We start from the raw sequence: 20,677 nt of genomic DNA, 5'->3' as shown, positions 1-20,677 counted from the left end.
TATATGAAGAAAACAAAAAGTTAAAATCTAATCGTTAATACATACAAACGATGCATAGCGTCATTAATATACTATATATATATGATACTATACATTATATGAAATTTGCGTTGGTAAAATATCAAAATATATAAGTTGTTAAATTCTCGTGTCAGTTGATCGTACAAGAAATAATATGCTCTTTCTCATATGTAAACAAACGGGTACGTTTATCTTTGTCACATTTTTATCACATTTAAAACCGAAATTCGTATGGACAATATGAAAAGACATACCTGCAGAACCACCGCCTACGACTATGAAATCGTAAGATGGCAATAGTAATTTGGAAGGAACATTCGTTGAAGAGTAAGGAACATTCGAATATATGACATATAGCGACAAACTTAAGAGCATCGAAAGTACCGATATGATCGGGTCAGATTGTACTCCTCCAAAAATAATCCGTTCAACATCCATTTTGTATTTCTCCGAAATCCTTTATCAATCTGTAATATTAAGTTCTCATATCTTACGAACCATCTTTTTGCAACATAAGACGAAGTAACAGAAAATGATTAATAAACATAGTACCATCATTTGTCCTTTTGGATGCTAAGGGGATTTGGTTCTTACTTTGTTAAATCTACTTTGGTCTAGTAGGTTGTCGCAGAGAGAATTTTTTGTTTGGTAATTATTTTTTTATTATCATAAAATCTCGCCAATTTAGATGATATTGAAGCATTCTGTTGTTACGCTAGCGTGAAGTAATATTCGATGAATTGACTGATATATGCAATGTTGCGCTATATTCTCGTTTTCGATTGGTCAAAAATATAAGCAATGTACCTACCGTTACTGAAAATTTATTTACTGTACAAAAATTCATAAAATATGTTATTAAATAATACATTTAGTATTAAACATAAATTGTTCTACAACTCGGAAACTAAAGTCGAGCGGCGATTAAAAAGAGAGTCGTTTAGAATGTTGATTTTGATGAAATATCTCAGTGTCAGTGAAATAGGTGAGATGTTCCCTTGTCTGATTCCCTGTTTTTATTTATACAATTGATGGAAAAAAATGAAAAGCTATGTAAAATAGTGGTGACACAGACACAAATGGCTGATAACATCTTAAGATACCAATAAACTTACAATGGACATGTGGATATTATGTCTCAGAATTTAGAAGATTATAAATAATCAAAAAATCAAGTACTAGAGAAAATACAGAAATTTGGAGTATATATACATGAATTCAACATCGAACGTAAAAGAGTGGACCCGATACGATGTAGATCAAAGCGACGAGCGTTTTTGTACTGGCAATTGCATAAATACTGAATTCTGAGCAACTGTTGCGTATCATCAGAAATTTCATGAATATGTAAAGGGCATAGTATGTGTCTTATCTTAGGTATATAGAGATGCTGCAAACATATTTTGACGTATTTCAGATTGTAACAATTGCGAAAAGAGTTTGGTTCTTTATCTAAATATTGCTTGATAAATATTGGGTTATTGCAAACATATGTACTCGACTCTAATTGATGCACTAAATTATTTTTCTGCATGTCGTATCTGTTGTATATGCAGACTGCATAGCGGATAAAAGTAGCGATATTCAATCGTTATTTCAGCTAAAAACTTTTGTGTTTGGCAACTTACGCATTGCAAAAAAAAATTTGATATAGATAAAAAAGATTTTGAAGACAATGGCCGAAGAAAATATTCATTTGCGTCTTATTGAAAAGTTGTAACGATGGGAATTACCGGAAAAAATATTCGCGATGTTTATCTAGACGGTGCAGCAGCTCTTTATACAAACAAAATTTTCTCTGCTTCTTCTTCAATTGAAATTCGGAGATTACTTAACAATTAATTGGGCACAATATCATCGTCTATCAAAGAAAGTCGACCAAGCATAGCTGCTCGTCCAGTTGGAATTGCGCACATCTGAATTGCGCAAACCATTTTTTTATTGCATCAAGAGCTGGTAAATGGCCATGGTAAACATCCTGAATATTTTTACAGCAGTTTCCGCAGTTACATCTTTCCAGAATTCGAGCGACGCGAAATGACGCAAATATATCTTTTCTCTTCCTCATTTTCAAATGCTTTTCTTAGAAGGTAAACGCTGTTGAAACATAAAGTCTGCCGTTGGAATAACATTCGAATGTCGGTATTTTTATCCGCTATGAACTTTGCACATGCGATAGCTGATGTGATTTGCAGACAAATATTTAAGCGACATATATTGGAATCGGGCACGAAATATTTGCACTCGTCGGATAGTTATCGTCGAAGATGACTCCATTTTTTCCTTGTCACGCAAATTTCCTTTCCCGGCATGCTAGTAAGACGGTATGGTTCCGCAGCTATGGCATTTCTCCGTTGTTTACTATCGGTTTTAAAGCCGCCGGGGCCTCTAAAATTCCGAACAAATTCTGAGTCCAAAAATTACATTGGAAATATCTCGCGTCAAAATTAGTTGCTAAAAATGCGACAACTAGAATATTACAGTAATTAAATATAACTGTGAGTATTACTCATAAATGTATAGGGTGAAGCGATAAGAACTACACATCATCCAAAATAACTCGTTACCTAATGATTGTAATAAAAAATGTTTTGTATGAATTGTATAGCATTTGACGGAACTCATGGGTTGGTAGCAATTAGATTTTCTCGTGTATCATATTTTCTGACTTATCCAGGTAACCTTGAGTTGTTTTAAGTTCAATGCACTTTTTTTAAGTTCCACGTTGGAGCTGATAAGGAAAAATTCAATGATCTGTAATGAAATGATTTTGAATTGACCGTAGACCTCAAAACTAGGTAAAGCGTTGAGTGTAATTGTACTTACTTTTGATGTTTTTGTTTCGCCGATTTCTTCTTCACATTTCATATGAAGCAGATACGTGAAGTGTAAATTTAGTTTTCGAGAAGAGAACAAGAAATTTAGTTGCAGAGAACAAGAAATATTATGATTATTGCAATGAATTATTAAAGTCGCAGATTTACAATTAAAAATTAGAAAATTATTTAATTTGATTGCGTTATTAATTTATATCAATTATTAATTTATGACGTTTATACTATTAATTTATAATAATGATGTCGTTAGTTGAAAAGAATCCAACTATTAATGTAGAACAATACCATTAATTTATAACAATTAAATTATTGATTTATTTTATTTTATCTAATATTTAACACGTTTCCCGAGGCATAGGACACATAGTCCCTGTAACGAGCCTACCTCTTGAGCTGCCTCTTCTTCACTAAAGGTGCAACTTAGTTTTAAGACAAGTTTTATTGTCAAATTTTTGATTTTATATCCCGTTGTATATTTTAAGCGTTAATTAGTTAATTTATTGGTAAAGATCGAGTACTTGATTCATGTACGTATTTATTCACAAAAGTATGATTTTGGTGATCTTTTGCTTCTTTCATTGTTCTTTTTATTCCTTTCATTGCTCTTTTCCTTTTTTTTCATTGAGTATAATTTGTTTGTCTCAGTTATCGATAAATTGCGTTACAAGTTTCTGGTTGTAAGTCGGACTATCTATATTTAATAATGCATAATTAAAGTTGATTTGAGGATACAAAGATGGAAATATAAAGGATTAAAAGATTAAAGATTTATTTAAAATTAATTAAATTAATCATTTAACTATTAATATACAGTATTACTATATTTATATAAAATTAACTATTAATATACGACATTTTATCTATAATTTCATACAAGACTTTAATTTTCATTCAAACCAGTACTATACTAAATCGATAACGTCGCACGCGACATGAAAATGATATGGAGAATCAGGTAACTCCCAAAACGTGGTACTCGAAAAATTTCACATTTGAAATTTCTATGGCATTGAATTTCACGTTTATTTCTGTACATCGTTTGTAACTGTAAGAGACCGTTGCGTCGTGTCGTAGGCCCATGGCCAGTTACTGGAACGCTTGCAGTTACTGCGAAAGCGAATCACCAAGCACGCCGCACCGCGATTGTGGTTCGATCAGTAATCGATGTTTCAGTCAATTATCAAAGAGTGATCACATGTACAAGAAAGGAGGAGATGCCTGTGTGGTCATTCGCGTTGGTAGTGCGAATGCGAGTAGAACTCTCGATCGAAACAAGACAGTTCGGTAAATGTGAATACGTCGCGAGAAAGTGAAGCGCTGCAAAGAGTCCCTACCCTCGTCCGTCATCCGTCCATATCAAAATTGATAGAGCGGAAAATTATGACATAGCATCTTGACGATTTTCACGGATGCATACCGTGCAGCGGGAGTTTCCTTGAGCGGTGAGTTGACAGAGATATTATTTCTGTCGGTTGTACGGACAAAGAACTCTTCGAGACTCGCGCACGTGGCTGGCCGGCGCATTCGGCGTAAAAGGGGGTCCAGTGCGTAGTAAAACGATAAACGACTTGATGTCGCGCGAATGTCTTTTATGCCCGAATTGGGGCCGATTTTGATGCTTTACCCAGTCACCAAATTTTGTATGTCACAGGGTATAAATGATATCTTTTCGTAACATTCTTTTTGCTTTGTGGGTTTTTTCTAGATTAATATTCTGAGCATCTTTTATTGACTTCTGTATTTGTAATCTTGTAATTTTCGGTGTATAAACTTTGAAAATACAAATTTTAAGGTGTTGAATCCATTAATGCAAACAGTATGCATATATGTAGTATCGTGGACAAAAGGCCTAAGATATCGGCCGAATCGTAAACAATGTCGCGAGAGCCGCGGCATCGTCGGGTACATCAATGTGTCGTCGGTTCTTTTTAAGTGGATAGTTTCGTGGAAAGGGCCTGCGTGACCCTGGCCACGGGCGTTTCGGGACACGTGTCTCGAACGACGGGAAAAGACAAAAGAGACGCTAAAGACAGTATTAGTTGAGAAGCCGGAGAGGACGGATGCAAAAGGTGTGCAGAGTGTGAATTGAGAAGCGAGAGCGAGCGAGTGTAGAAGCCGAAGGGTGTGAATCGGGAAGTCGAAAGCCGCGTCTGAAAATAAGACGTACGACAGCATTGTAATTATTTCCTTGCTTCGAATATTATTAATTAAATCAAAACATCATTACTTGTCCTTTCCTCTAAGACCCATTAAGATACTACATATATAATATGCATTCATAATAGAATCGAGCAGGTTTAGCGTATTCGAAAAGTTGTGTTGATTATTATTTAGCGTATTTGACAGATTATATTAGCTTCGAGCCATGATTCGAATGGAGTCACTGGCTATAGACAGTAGTTAGCACGTAGGTGGCGGCCATTTTGCGGCGGGATTTTGAATTGGATTAGGTTTGGGTCTCTTTACTCTTCAGCCACCTCGCGGCGGCCGGTTATACGCCGGTAGAACTAATTTTCGACCAACTTTGATTCAATACTCATCTATGCGAACCAAACAGATGATAGGTAGAAGCCAATATGGCGTCAAAGTAATCTGTCAAATATGCTAAAATATTGTATTTTATGTACGTATAACTTTTGAACTAGCGAATTCATCACCTAAAAACTTCTTTTTCAACTCGAATCACATAAGAAACTAGAAACAAAGTCAATAATTTTGCGTCCCCTAAGTCGAAGATTACTCCATATTTTTGTCCACCCCCTTCATTGCATATTTTTATTTTACACGTATACATGTACACTATTTGTGACTTTATGTACCTGTGCAACATATTTCTAATTTTTTTCTTTTTTATCAAAAACTTATAAAGAATATAATATTTTTTACTTTTTCAAATTTTAATTCACAAATACTTTTTGAATTTATATAATAATTATGAAATTTTATTCCGTAATTATATATTACGACTAGTGCAAATATAATAAAGGATCAAAAATGTGATAAATGCAAAGTAGGTTTTCTTCATACTGGACATAGCTACACGGAATCGCACATAGCTCGTTGCAACTAACTTTGTCACAGCTAGTTGTTACACATTTTTAAAACATTTTTAAAACTTACGATATTAGAGAGTGTATTAATCCCGAATGTTTGCCATGCTTAAATAATCATCGGCTGGAATGCGGGAGATGAAAGTTGATTAGAAGCAAATGATAATAATTTTGCTGTAAAACTGCAATCAGTTAGACTGATTTCAGCATTATCGTCGTATGATCTAATTATATCTTCTAAACGTTCGAGTAGAAGCTTAGATTGTTTAACAAAATATACCTATATTTAAATGTTAAATAAAACTGTTATTTTAGGGAGGATGTTTCTAATTACGACTTGGTTTCCTTCATAGTCAGACAAATTTTGTGGATATAATTCTCGATATTTCTGGGTTGATTAAGAATCTTGTGATAGGACAATTTTTCCATTTTCCCAAATAGAAGGTAGACAATAGCGTATCCAATTATGTTACTTTGTGCTAATTTATCACCAACAGATGCACCGATGAGGATGATGGGTAGATCCTTTGGGAGCCTATGTTCAACAATAATATCCAAATTTTTCATTTGTCTATCAAACACAAACATATAAAATCATTGATATATATACCTTTTCATAATTGCCCTTTCAAGGCAACCACTATTTGATATTAAAGTTTGCATCTAATGTGAGTGTGAAATGAAATTCACGTTTTGCACTTTTGATAAAGTTATCTTCTTCCCTGTAGTGTTTAAATCTCTTTTTGAAACAAGTTCATGCTTCCTTAATATATCCAGCAATTTTCGTGTTAACATATTGATTAATTGAAAAGATATAATTCGGAGAAAAACATGATTTCTGCTAAAACTACCCCTTCAACAAAGTAGGTAAGCGCCTAAGAGGTGTAACTATATTATGTATTAACCGAATGTTTGTATCAATTTATCAACTTAAATTTGTATTCCAGATATAAGCACGAGTTCAAATATTGCATGTTTGCTATACGTCAAAATTCATGAAAGACCTTAGATACCAATATAAAAACCTCACAGTACATTATCAATCCATTAATAATCATATACGTAAAGAGAAAGGAATAATTAGAGAAGCTATCATAAGTTCAAAACAACAATTTGACCGTAGAAATAGGAATAGCGAAGAATCTTGAAGAAAGTAACATGTTCTAACTCCGAACACGTTCGAGATTCTAACCGAAGGAAGAAAAAAGTAGCGGAATTCGTATTTCGTCGTGGAATCTCCATATTTATAACCTCCACTCCACAAACTCGAGAACCAAAATCGCTGGCGATTTCTATAGAACCACAGGCAATAACCAAATGCGCACGGGAATTTTTAAGGAAAATTGCCTGCAATGAGTAAACAGTCATATAAACGATCATACATACAACATTCTGATCAAAACCGAAACCGATACATTAAAATATTGTCGGAAAATAATTAAACTTGAAAAGGGGTAGAGTGAATTTAAGAAAGACAAAAAGTGATACTATAAAATGTTACTTAGAAAAAATGACATAGACAGTCTTAAGACACGATCTATAATCGATACAGTTAAACGTTTTATCGAACTCAGTTGGAGCACATCGTTAATATGGTTTATCATATGATTAGAAACATTGACGAATAAAAGTGAAATTTGGAAAACTTTATATTTACGCGGATAAAGATACAGATTCGGTCATTCGATCAGTCTGCTGACATTTATTCAAGTTTATATTTTTATGAATACAATTAAAAAGAAGCAAGTCCTAAGCAGTGGTTTTCTCTACCCACTTACTATAATAACCGGTACTTTACTTTAGATATTTCGTACATTTTTATGTAATATGGCACTGTGTGTATCATTGCACGTTTAAATTTTCTACAAATACGTAAAACTCCGCAATTATGTTTCAGTTGGTTTTGCATTATTTATCGTTATACATTTTAGTATATCGCAAATCTAGAGCTTTCAAAGGGACAATGTATTAGGTCATCCCATAAGTTCGTTTTCGAGCGGTTATATATGATTGTTTAAGATATTAAGATTAAGATTCGGATATTAAGATTGTTTACATACCTTTCAGTTTCATAAAAAAATGTAATCCCCCTCTCGTTGTACAACTTCTTCCCATTTTTCAAGTGCATTGGTTCCTTATCGCCGTATGTTTATAAATCGACACATGAAATGTATACACAAAAGTCGGCACGAACTTATGGGATGACCTAATATTTCTAACGGCTCCATAGAAACCAACAAAACGTACAGAGGATTTCCCGTTATTGCTAAATTTTCATATTCTTAGGTGAAAATTAGTAGACGTGCAACGAACACGACTAAACGATACTAAAAGGTAGAATGATTAATTTATTGGACGAAAGTGATTATATCAATCACTGACTACGATCAAAGACTTCTTCGGAATTCTCTGGTTGAAGTATTGGATTCCAGTGTTAGAACTGTTCGAACATTTGGAACATCAAACTTCAGGAACAGACAGTTAACCGAAAGCACTGATTAAGCTGAAGTAAGAGGCTTCAGAAACGGACTTAAAGTCCCACGATCGCTAAGACAGATCAGCTGGAGCAACGGGTTTCAGGAATAGACTCAACTTTGTCTTTATCAGCGACCATTGGGTTCCACATGCAATTAGTCATGCAGAATTGACTCAAACAACGATACGAACAATGAACTTTATAGGATTTAGATTCACATCGGCTGCCGAGAATGGCTTTATACAAAATGACAAAGATAGAACGATAGATCTCCACAGCACGTTTGTAATCAACTGCGTAAGTCATTACTTTTGTAAATGTTTACTCATACACATACGTAGTTTCGTTCCCATGTTGAATTAACGATTTGGATACAGATGGAATGAAAATAAGAAAACAACCTAGAATATTGACAGATTTTTAAATACCATTGTTTCATTTCAACCGCAAAGGCACGAGCAATATTCTTCAATGTACTAGTTTCGGAATATTTATTCGTACTGAAAATTCCTGTAATAAAACATTAGCCTGCGTTAAAAAAACATTTTACCTCGGAGAATTCAATAAAAACCTGTAGAGAAAATGTTGAATAATTACCCAGTTGATTGGAGAAGATATATTATCAGGGAGCAATTCCAATAAAATTTATTTCCGAAACCGAGGCACAAATCACTATAAAAAATCGATCGAGTTTACCAGTTAACAGCATTATAAAAGCAATCATTCACTTTGACAATTGAATGAATTCGATGGCATTTGCACAATTAGCCGGAGCTAGATACAATTCGATCACTATACGTACTTCCTATCAACGAAAAATATACAGATCTTCGTAATTGTATTCAAAGAACAAATTAATTTACTAAGCCAGTAGTTACAGTAAATATAACGTTAGATGTGTTCTTGAAACTCCTGTTCTGAATAAAAAAGAGTAAAATGTAAAATATAAAAGTAAAAATAGTAGAATGTTAATTCTATTTCTTAATTAATTAAATTCTAAAAGAGCAAGTTTAAACGAATTGAACATATTTCTCATTATACATGACATTGACACGATACTAATCTTTAAAACACTTCTAAAAAGCAATTATTAAATTAATATTCTATTATACATAATACGGCATACAAAACACTCTTTTAAAATGGAGCATACCAAAGCACGATATCATAAAAACAGCGTAAAGCAACACTTCTACAATGGCATAATCATTTCTAGTAATAATCAATAATTAATTATTGTAAATTGCTTGTTTTCAAGCGTTACATTTGTTTATTAGGTTTAGTTTGAGTTTCGAGTATTATTTTGAAGTGCAAATTTTTGACACTAAAAGTATTTTTGATTTGTTATAAGTATATTGGAATTTTTTATTAGACATGCATGTTATTGCGTGACCGAATTAATCGACCACCGTTCCCTTCCGAAATTCCTGGGTAAATGCTGTGCTGTTCCTCATATTTCTTTTGACAGAAGTTACCCTCGCTTTTCTCATCCCCAGGCTAGTTCATCTAGAAATAATATAAGACAGCGCAACGTGGTGTCGCGCCGGGTCGCTTGCCATCCCCAAACTCTCTCACGTTAAACAATCAAACCTTCGATATCCGATAGCTACGTGATTTCGGGTCACTAGCTACCGTGATAGCCTTTCTAGATCGCCAATATTTTTCCGAACTTTCACCCTTTTCAAACCTTAACTGCGTTAGTCACAACGCCCCGTCAACTGTAGTTTTAACTTACAATACATAGCGAAATAGGGTAGATGCTAATTTTAGTTTTTACTTCAGTTTCCTTTAAGTATGTTGCGCAAATGTTGATCTCTCGTAATATAAATGGCAAATGGTGTTATCAAAGTCTCGAATTTCAAACCGCAAATCCGGCTTATTCGATTATCATATTTCGTATCGTTTGTATCCGTACAATATCATCTGTACTTTTATTGACACACAATCTAAATACCTGTTATAAGTGCCTCGAAATCAGAATAGCGTCGAACTGATTGCTCTAGATGACATTTAAAGCTGCGTCGTCACTGAAATAAACATATTTCCGTTATTATGTTACGTTAAGAAAAGAAGAAACTTGTAGCATTTACAGTACCGTCCGTAAGTGTTTGGTCTCTGGTTGATTTATGTCAACAATATTTGAATGTGGTCAATATGTACAGTGGAAATAATTTCTACACCTCTGGATTGTTAGATATTTGCAAACAAAAAGTATTCGCAAAATTGATCTTGACCTTAAAATTCTAGGTTGAATTTTTTTTTGCTGCTTCATTTTTAAAGGAACCGTGGTTCGCAACTCAGCCGTTCTCTGCGAAAAAAATGTGAAAGTTTCATTAGTTTTCCAACTCGCTTTGTATATGTGTTTACATTTTACAGTCAGATGCAGAGAAAATAGCATCCAATGTCGCACGTAGATATCCCAGAACCACCATTGTACATGTATATATCAAGACTGCGCATAGAATAAGTTAGCATAAATTATATATATTATTATATATACATATGTCGGGTTGACATTAGGATTAGGGTTAGGGTTAAGGGCGTGAAACGAATCCCCATTTGCATTAGACGTTATCATTATGCAATAGAGGAGATATTTACTAGTGCAAATATGATTATGATAGAATTTGACAAGTAATCGCGATAATTAGATACTCGAGAAGCTAATGACAATGATCCTAGGCTCAATAACGAAACCGCGGTCGATGGGATGATAGATGTACGTTCTCACAAAGTCCAAGTCTGACTCTTTGTTAACAAAACGTGAAATATTTACTGATCGTAAAGACGTTACTCTTTTCGTCGAAGAGATCGCACGAGAGAATGACTCTCCGTCCCGATGATGCCACCGAGGAAAAACTATATGGTGTGTGTCTAAGGACATGAGATCCTCGGATTCGTCGAGGAAAGCCTTCGTTCGGAAGGTGAGGGAAATTGGCGTTGCTGCTAATTGGTCAATCTCCATATCAATGGTTAGAAAAAGTTGCTAGCAGCCCTTGAGGGAAAGTTACTAGCGAGAAGCGTCGTTCGCGGGAGGATAGATTTCTCTTATCTTCCCATAATTGAGACAAAGACTATTTGTCTGTTTGAAGGACTTTATATAAGTGAAACTTAGGATTTATAACGGGTCCTCGGCCAGCTAAACATATACTGTAAAGATGCGTTGACATCTGCCAATCATCTTACCCGAAGGACAAAGTCTGCGTGTGGCGAGCCACGGGACAGAAATCGTTGAAATGTTTACTGTCGTGCACCGTCCCAACTATTTCTTTTAAGGAGAGCTATAGAGTTACTTCATGCCTTTGTTAGACAAAACGTTCATCCCTTGACCGCGGCTACGTTCGGCGACCGGTTGTCGCCTCGAGCCCGAGCTTACTATCATAAATCTCAAATAAATACAGTCAGATCGAATGACAACAATTTCTTAATACGGCTATGGTGGAATCTATATTACAGTATTAAGGGATCTTCCCAAAGTTCCAAAGGGAATGTTCCCGTGTTCTTTCATCTCCGACATATATTTATTTTTTTAAATCAAAAATCACATTCGATCATTTCTATCACGTTTCCATCTAATTAGTTTCAATCTAATTTATAGCAATATTGCAATTATATATAATGCAATAGATACCTACTGAATAAACTGCAATCGACCTAAACATATTCTTAAATCTCTGGAAGAACATACGCGGCTAATTCGTAAGTTTCATTATTAAAGTAGATTATGGATTCATTATTGGACATTCAGCCACTTCGAACAACCGCGGCGTGCACAACTTTCATTTAATATTTATCTTCCCATTTGTAAAAGCTCCGCACGTAGCCCCGAACATCAAAATGTGTGTATATGTATGCGCGTGCGCGTTTAGGTTTGCGTTCCTCTTAAATCTGCTGGTAAGCCTGCACATCTGCCACCCACACGGCTTTCTTCTATTTCACCTTATTCCCCGTATTCCTCGTTCAAACAAATACCACAGCTACAAAATCGAAAGGCGAGAGATTGTCTACCTTATCTCCTTTCTTTCACGACTGCCCGGCTCTGCTCCTCCCTTGAAATCCAATCTTTACGATTCGTATGTAAAGGCTGATTTATTAGATCAATGACAAAATTAACTGATTCCTTCTTTCCTTTCTTTACTCGACGTGTGTTTAGGATTTTATTAAATGAGAAATGATAAAATGTATTTACGATCGACGATGCTTTTTCACGATCAGAACATTATCGTGTGGCTCAGCTATAGTTTTTAAACCATAATAATTTATGTTCATATATATACATACAGTGGCTCACAAAAGTATTTGAACACTCTCATTTTGTATTGTGAGTATTTACAAATCTCATTTTGAAATCTCATGTAGCACTGTAACGAGAGATGACTGTCGTAATTATATTGACAAGATTTGAAATTAATATGAAAATATACATAGAAGTTATAAAATATTTGTTAAAAGTATAAACTCTGCAAAAATCATCGAAGTACTTGAACAAGTCTATTAGTTACTATATTAGTATGACACAATATATAGCGAGATTATCTTTGATACTAATTGTACGTTGAAAGTTACTATTTATGCTGTATATTAACTTTTCACTATGTTTATGTTTGCAATAAATGTTTTGTAACTTTTACGTACATCAATCATTTTACTATTAATAATCATAATAGTCGGGTCCTATTACAGCGCTAACGAAATTTTACTAAGTTTCGTATAATGCACATAATATATATATATATATAAAATGTTTATGATAAGTTTTCGAATACTTTTGTAAGCTACTGTATGTGAAACTGTTACCGCTAGTAACAGCTTGGATTTCATCGGCAATTTGATTTTGACGGGACCATGAAAAAGCAAATTGTTATTATAGAACGCGTGTATTTGAAAAGTTTGTTTTTCTTGTTTTATACTCTGTCTATCTTTGATTGATTTCGCTTTGCACATTTTTGCTTCCTGTAAACACTCGACAGAGAGCTAACATTTTAACGTTTCATTTATTTCACGACTCTCAATAAGTTATTGGGGTAACCGTAAATTTTGATTAAAAATAGGAAAAAAATTACTTCGTTCCTTTACAGTTTACAGGATATGTATTGCAAGCAAAGTTTTTAACTTATTCAGTTTAGATGTATGGTTACAGAGTAAATGTATGTATCATATGTATGAAGAAGTATGTATATGTATGTAGATATATGTATGAACGCGGATAGGCTTCCATTCCATCACTCTTGCTTCCTCCTATCTTCGTTTGCTTCTAAATTCTGAGTTAAGAATTCATATGAAAATTCTCAAATATACATTTTAAGAGAAAATCTTCAGGTGATGTCTCGTATTTTTAAACTTTTACTTTCTTAAATTTATAATTTATTTCTTATTCTTGTTTGCGCTTTTACATGTATAAATCCGATTATTTTTTCAGCAGTCTGTTTTCACCTGGTTTTACATGGATTCATCAATACCGCAGATTATGTGCATATTTTTTATAAAAGTTGATATGTAAATATTGTTGCGTCATTTCAAACAACGTCCCTAATATTTTTCTTTACTAATTTGCAAATTATTCCATATTGATCATTTTGTTCCATGACTTGTTAGAAAATTTTCTAATATTGAAATATGTTTTATACAGAGTTTTTATAAAATGCAAATATTTAGCTTTACTAAATTAAATTTTTTTAATTTCCATATTAATCAGAAAGCGTAAAATTTTATCGCCTATCAAATTATAATTAAACATCTGGATTTTAATGTCTCTTGTATTTATTCGTTAGGAATAGGTGTTTTTATTTTGTCAATTTAATTTTCGATTCAAAATTTAAAAAATTGATTAGAAATGTAAAAAAGATAAGTCTGCAATTTACATTTACCTCCTTTTTTAATTGTTTCTGAATTAAATGCCGATTACTTTAAGGTCATGACCAAAGCACAACGATAAACACTTCCTTATTCAGGTATCAGATACACAAGTGACTTTCATTAAGCCGTTAAAATGCTTTTCAAATAGTTATATTACATAACTATTCTATTTTTGTATTATCCTTCAAGATAGATAAATTACGCTGGAAAGTAGATAAATATGAGTGGAAAACTATTACACATCTACAAAATTCCGTAATAACTTCGTCATTATACCGTGGCAACGGTTAATTGTTTTTAGCAAACGAAATAAAAAATGGAAAGAGATAATAATGAAAGAAGGTTAGCTATTGTTTTGTGGAATGTAGGAGTATTCTTAAAGTTTTAACAATATGAACGTTTATTTGGAAAACAATATCGTGCAAATTATCAAAATAGAACGCCCTTGAAGGTAACACTTGAGATTGCAGTAGACCTCTTTTGATTTAATACTGTATTGTGCACGATTTCGTTAATCGTATTTTTTCCATAAGACACATTTGGGTTTTTTTTATTGTACCAACACACGACAGTAGACCGAATACTGTACTAACTTAACTGGAGGCGCATCTCAGTATTTATCCAGACTGTGGATTAAAAAGATTTTAATCAGAGGGAAGACGGTGGAATACAGAGAATTTCCAAAACCTTTAATCATCCCGATCGAAGGCTGACTTTGCAAAATATACATATTCCTATCTTTTTTATAACGTAAAAATAATTTTTAAATATAGAAGCAATTCATTGGGAAGGACATGCTTTTCACGATTAAAACAAAAGAAAAGTGGTCTGCTTATTTAATAGCTTCATTAACGAAGGTGATAACTATGAAAATTGCTAATTTTTCACATCTGTAGTTTTCAACCAATTCAAGATTAAGAATTAGTAATTAAAGTTAAGAATTTAAGTTCTCTGCAATATTATGGAAACTCTTAATATCAAGGTGCAAAAGTGATTAACTTGGAATGGGATAATCCTTATATCTCATTAGAAAAATCCTCCTTATATCTCACTTTGATAAAAAAATTCTCTGTAAAACATCTTACAAAAGATTTTAATCGCGATAATAATGCTTCATCTTAAAATCTCGTAAGCGAATTTATACGGAATACTTTCATTACCAAAAGTTAGATGTGCTTTTGAGATTGACATAATGTTATACCTGACTTTCAAATTAAATATTCACTATATCTCTATGACTCCTCGTTTAAATATCAAAGTAATTAACACACTTAGCTATCTGTTGGAGTGATAAAAATAATTTCTATAATTTTTTTCTAATGGACGTCGCTTGTTTCGTATAAATAGCATATTTGCATAACTATCATAAGTTGAATTTTTAAACGTGAGTGACAAATTAAAACTACGATTTTTTATTCATTTATCATAAAATTAATTGTTTATAGCACGAAGAAAGTTAATTTATTATTAAAAAATTTTTATTATTTCCCTTCTTTTATTCATTGTGATTATTTTGTTATTTAACCGATGTACGTACATGTTTTATTTGCTGATTATTATATTCTGTATTATACAGAGTACGATCGTCCGATACGTCACGAGTGACGTGATTCCTTATAAAAAAATAGGAAGAAAAAATATACAAAAAAGCTTTTTCATATGACATTTCGTTTTCAAGAACATATGCAAGTATTCGACTGAGTATGAATAAGCAATTAATAGGAAGTCATTCTACATGTGACAATAACTAAAAAATATGGAATGAAACTTATACGTTTAAGGCTTTCTATGTTTAATTAAGAATTGGTCTAGTATACGTGTAATATAAACCTTTGAATTTATCTTTCCCGGAAACAAAACATTTTCTGAAAATATTTTATTCTACATTTTCGACTTATTTTCACGTATAAGATAAGATCTCGTTATTCATTCCAGCCTGTTATTAGCCATAGTCAAGTATGCTTGGAAAATTTTCAAACTCGCTTTTTTCGGAAACGAAGTGTCGTACGAACAAATTTTATAACATTACTTTATATATATTACTTTTCCTTTTATAAGAAATCACTTCATGCCCACTTGTACATATTACTCGGCTACATCCTGTATATGTAAATACGTACCTCTGAATAGAGTTTAGGTTTGAACAAAAAATAATCACTTACGTCTTTGAAAGTTTTACGAAAGCGTATGATACTATCAAAGAATCTTGTTATTCGTGTTACAATTGATAAATAGCCAGATCTCGCTTTCGAAGTTAAAATTTTATTTAAAATCACTTGTAGTTTTAATTACATAAATGTTATCATACGTGTACACCGTTTCATCCGTAATTTTCTTTTCTTCCCTAGAGTTCTTCGTACTTTGCAGTGGCACGTGCACAGCAATGGAGATCTCGGACTATTCTCCTTTTCTCTCTATCTTCGTCTGCAATGTCTTTTTCTCGTAAATACCGAAGTAAGAATTTGCATGGAAATTTTAGATGCTCTGCTACAGAATCACGCCCAGTTTTTCCTTCCCTATGTTTCGCATTTCCTTCTCGTCGCGTATTCTATTGATTTTCATTGATAGATGTATGTAAGTACATATTGAACTCTTTTCGAGTTCCGCGTTTCTCGTTCGTAATTCTCAGACCGGGAAACATTCAATTGACACGTGGCTAGGGAGCGAACTCTACTTTCTTTTCTGACGGCGAATGTCTGTTTCTCTTAAATCTTTGGGCACGAATTTGTATGCAAATTCCGGAAAACAGATGTGCAGGGAAATCAAATCGATTTCTCTTCTTCTGCGTCCATCTCTTTTGTTTTCTGCTCTTCTCGTTTCTTCCCAGAATCGTTCAAACATTCGTGCGGACCCAGATTTCTGTATTAAGAGAAAATATTCTAGAAATCTATCAAGTATTTCTTTCTGTTTTACGATGCAATATTACTTGTCCGATTAAAGATAAATTCCACCAACGAGGTATTCGTGGTACACTTGAGTACAAACAAGTTCTAGTGATGCATAACGCTTATTATTGCCCTGGTTTCAAACAATATTTTTCCCTTTGAAGACCCGAACGATCTTTCCTTCGTTTCTTACAGTTAATTATTTTACGGTATATCTATAAGGAGGGAATTCTAGTTGAACAATTTGTCCCGAATTAATTCGTATAAAATTTACTTTCTGTAACTATCTCTAATTGAATTCTGTGAGTTATTCAAGATTTTTGCGATCCACGTACATATAATATTTTCATAACATTCCTCAAGATATATAATCATCTAATATAGAACAAAAAACAATAACAATAAGAAAAAATTCATCACATTTTATATCTTTCTCCGTAGATCTGGCCTGTTTTATTTTCGGATGGAAATATAAATGGAAATACACAATTAACTTTATGAGATATAAAATCTTAGCTTTATGCTGCATATCGTTTTCCCTATAATAGTTTGTATTTTTCATACTGTTCACTTTTATCACTTTTCTCTATGAAAACAACAGATTTGGAAAAATAAAGAAACCGGAGTTTTGTTCTTTATTTTCCAATTTTTCATTACGATCTATTTCTATTTTTGTGTTTCGCCAACTAGCAAGCTTGTGGAATATATCTCTGCAGATCTGCACGAAAGGTATTACATAATATTCTATTCTTATTTCGACAGTGGCTCTGAAAAGTTGGTTTCATTTAAGTTTTATCGCCAGAGTTTACATAGAAATATTAGGGCACGAACTTCTCCCGAGATTCAAATTAATTTACATTTTACTTTCTTTCTTACTGCTGTTCGGAGAAGAATTCATGTTCCGAGAGCAAGGTTGATTTAATTTATGCTGTAACACGAAATACCACTATTTTGAAATGTCTTGGGAAGATTTTACTTCGTGCAAATGAAAATTATAAGATTAGAATGGCTTATTAAAAAATTGCTATGTAGTTTTCATACTAATAACGAAATAGCAATATAAAAGCACAGAGGAATATAAAGATACAATTCCGTCGTGATACGTTACTGTCATGCGATACTATGCGTGTTTCATTACGATGTACAGTATACGGACATTATCAGCATGGCAAGTATAATAAAAAATTAACAAGTTACAAAACATCCAAAAAGTATGAAATTCAGAAGAGCATCAAGATTTTATCAAAAGCAAAGAAAGGATGGGAGAAAACAACAGAAAACGTATACGTGTTAAAGCTAAAATAGTAATGAATCCAAAGGAAACGTCATGCGAAAACATACATACGTTGGAATATACAATATTGATTAATTCTACTGATTTTTAATTGTTCGATTGGTTTAGCAACGAAACTGGAACTGTTTAGAATGATGCATTCTATCGATATCGCTTTATCACTTTCATTGTCTCTTCAACTTTTACCGGTCCTGAGTAAATGCTGATAAGTTTAGCAGCACACGTAGAAAAAGGAAATGGAAAGTCGATAGTTCCACCTTGGCGTTTTCCTTCGTTTCTCGAGAGCCCATTCCTTCTCCGTAAAACCTGCGGTGAGAGATCACATGCAAATATCAGGACACGAGATTTCCACGAGATCCCAAGCTAATTTTTCCCGTCTCTTCTTTATTTTCCTCTCATCGCTTCCTTCTCTTTTCTTCGTTGATTCCTGAAAGGAAAGCACTATGGTAACGGAGCTTCGCTGCAGAACGAAGGTAAGCGGCGTTAAATCGTCCGTAAAAATTCCAGCAGTAATTGGCCACTGAACTATTTTCCATTTTTCTCCGGTCGTTCTTTTGGAACGACGATTTTTTTCTTTTTTTTTTTAATACGTACTTCCCACTTTGCGATAACAGCATTAAGTTCTCTGCCACGATATCTTCGCATTGCTTTCGTACGAAGCTACCTCAATACCGATGGTAGGTAGGTATACAGGTACTTGAGTCACTAGAATTACGATCCAAACATTTTTCTTCAAACTTTTTCCCAATCCGACAGTCACTTGCAAAGTTAAAGAGCATTTCTTTCTTTCTTTTGCGATATCATCGATGTAGGCAACGGTAACGAGAATTTTCTAATATGAACTCGATCTTTAATCGAGCAAACTAAACGTGCGTAGCTATATATTGAATCTCGAGGAGAATTTCGATTACTTGAATAGATTACGAGACGCGAATGAATTATTGAAATAATTAGCAATAGATGAAACATAACGTAACTATATAATTATAAAATTTATGTGACTAATGATTGATTTGCATGTGTACATTTGCTTTGTAGCAAAAATCGAACAAAATTATGTGTTTTACGTACTAAATACGAAAATAATCTCATTATCGGTTAAATATATTTTCTCGGATTTTGTCGTCGTTTTGTTTAAAATAATCTCGTTACAGGTTAACATTCCATGCAGTGTAGAAATAGTTAAGAAAATAAAATAGAAATAGTCCAATTTACGCCATGTTCTGTCATATCTTGCATTCTATCGATTATATCATTAATGTTATTTAATGGTTTAACGACTTTTTAAATTTACTTTCTCCGCAAGTTATATAATTTGTTTCGTGAATTTAACTCGAAACTATTGCTAGTATTACGATGGTTTTATCTTATACTTTTTTAATTTCTTTCGTTTTTGGGGTAAAAATTTTCAATTTTCAAAAGACTCTCGATATAACTGACAACTTGTAGATTATCCTCCGTTGAAGAAGTAACGTGCTCTTTGAGATGCTATTTCCTTTTGCTGAAGGATTGTAACAAAAATTAAACATTCTTCTGGATTAGGTTTCCAATATTTTTTCTAATTTTATTCGTAAGCAATCATTACTATCGAGGTATTTAAACAATGCTTGGATGTTTAATAAGTGTTCTACTTATAGTAGATATTATTTCAACACCTTAGAACTATCGTTATCGCTATCAACATTACATTTTAATAGAAAAGTAACATTTCTGTATGATTAGGGGATGCAGTTTCATCGTAGTTATCTCTGTAATTACATTTCTGCAGCGAAGTTACATAAAGTTACATAAAGAGTACGTTCTGAAGTCAGGGAAAGCTGTTCAGTTTTCTTTCTAGGCAGAGCAATTCGTAACCGGCATATAAGGTATATAAAATTAAATTTTGCATTCAGTAAAATTATATTTCCAAAGTTAGATAGAATATAATCGTGTCACTGTGTACAGTAAGTAAAAAAGATCTTCCGACGCAAGGCCCTATTTATGTTCACAATGTGTGTAGTTCTTTCATAACTCTATGATACAAAAGAAGTGCGCAACCATTTATAATGACCAAAAGATTAGTACCTTTGACGTTTGATGTTACATTCTAATTGTACAAGCACAACGTAATTATTTAATGAATTAATCTCCAATTTTGCTACACGAATAAATATGAATAGATATATTTGCATCTGAATTCGTACTTTAGACATGTCTGGTACGTTCGTGTCTTTCTTTCCTTAGAATATCTTGACTTTATAGAATATTAAAGAGTGTTT

The sequence above is a fragment of the Bombus terrestris genome, chromosome 10 (genome assembly GCF_910591885.1).
Source record: "Bombus terrestris chromosome 10, iyBomTerr1.2, whole genome shotgun sequence".
NCBI lineage: Eukaryota > Metazoa > Arthropoda > Insecta > Hymenoptera > Apidae > Bombus > Bombus terrestris.
The sequence above is the reverse complement of the archived record's forward strand: the minus strand, read 5'-3'. Positions refer to the sequence as shown.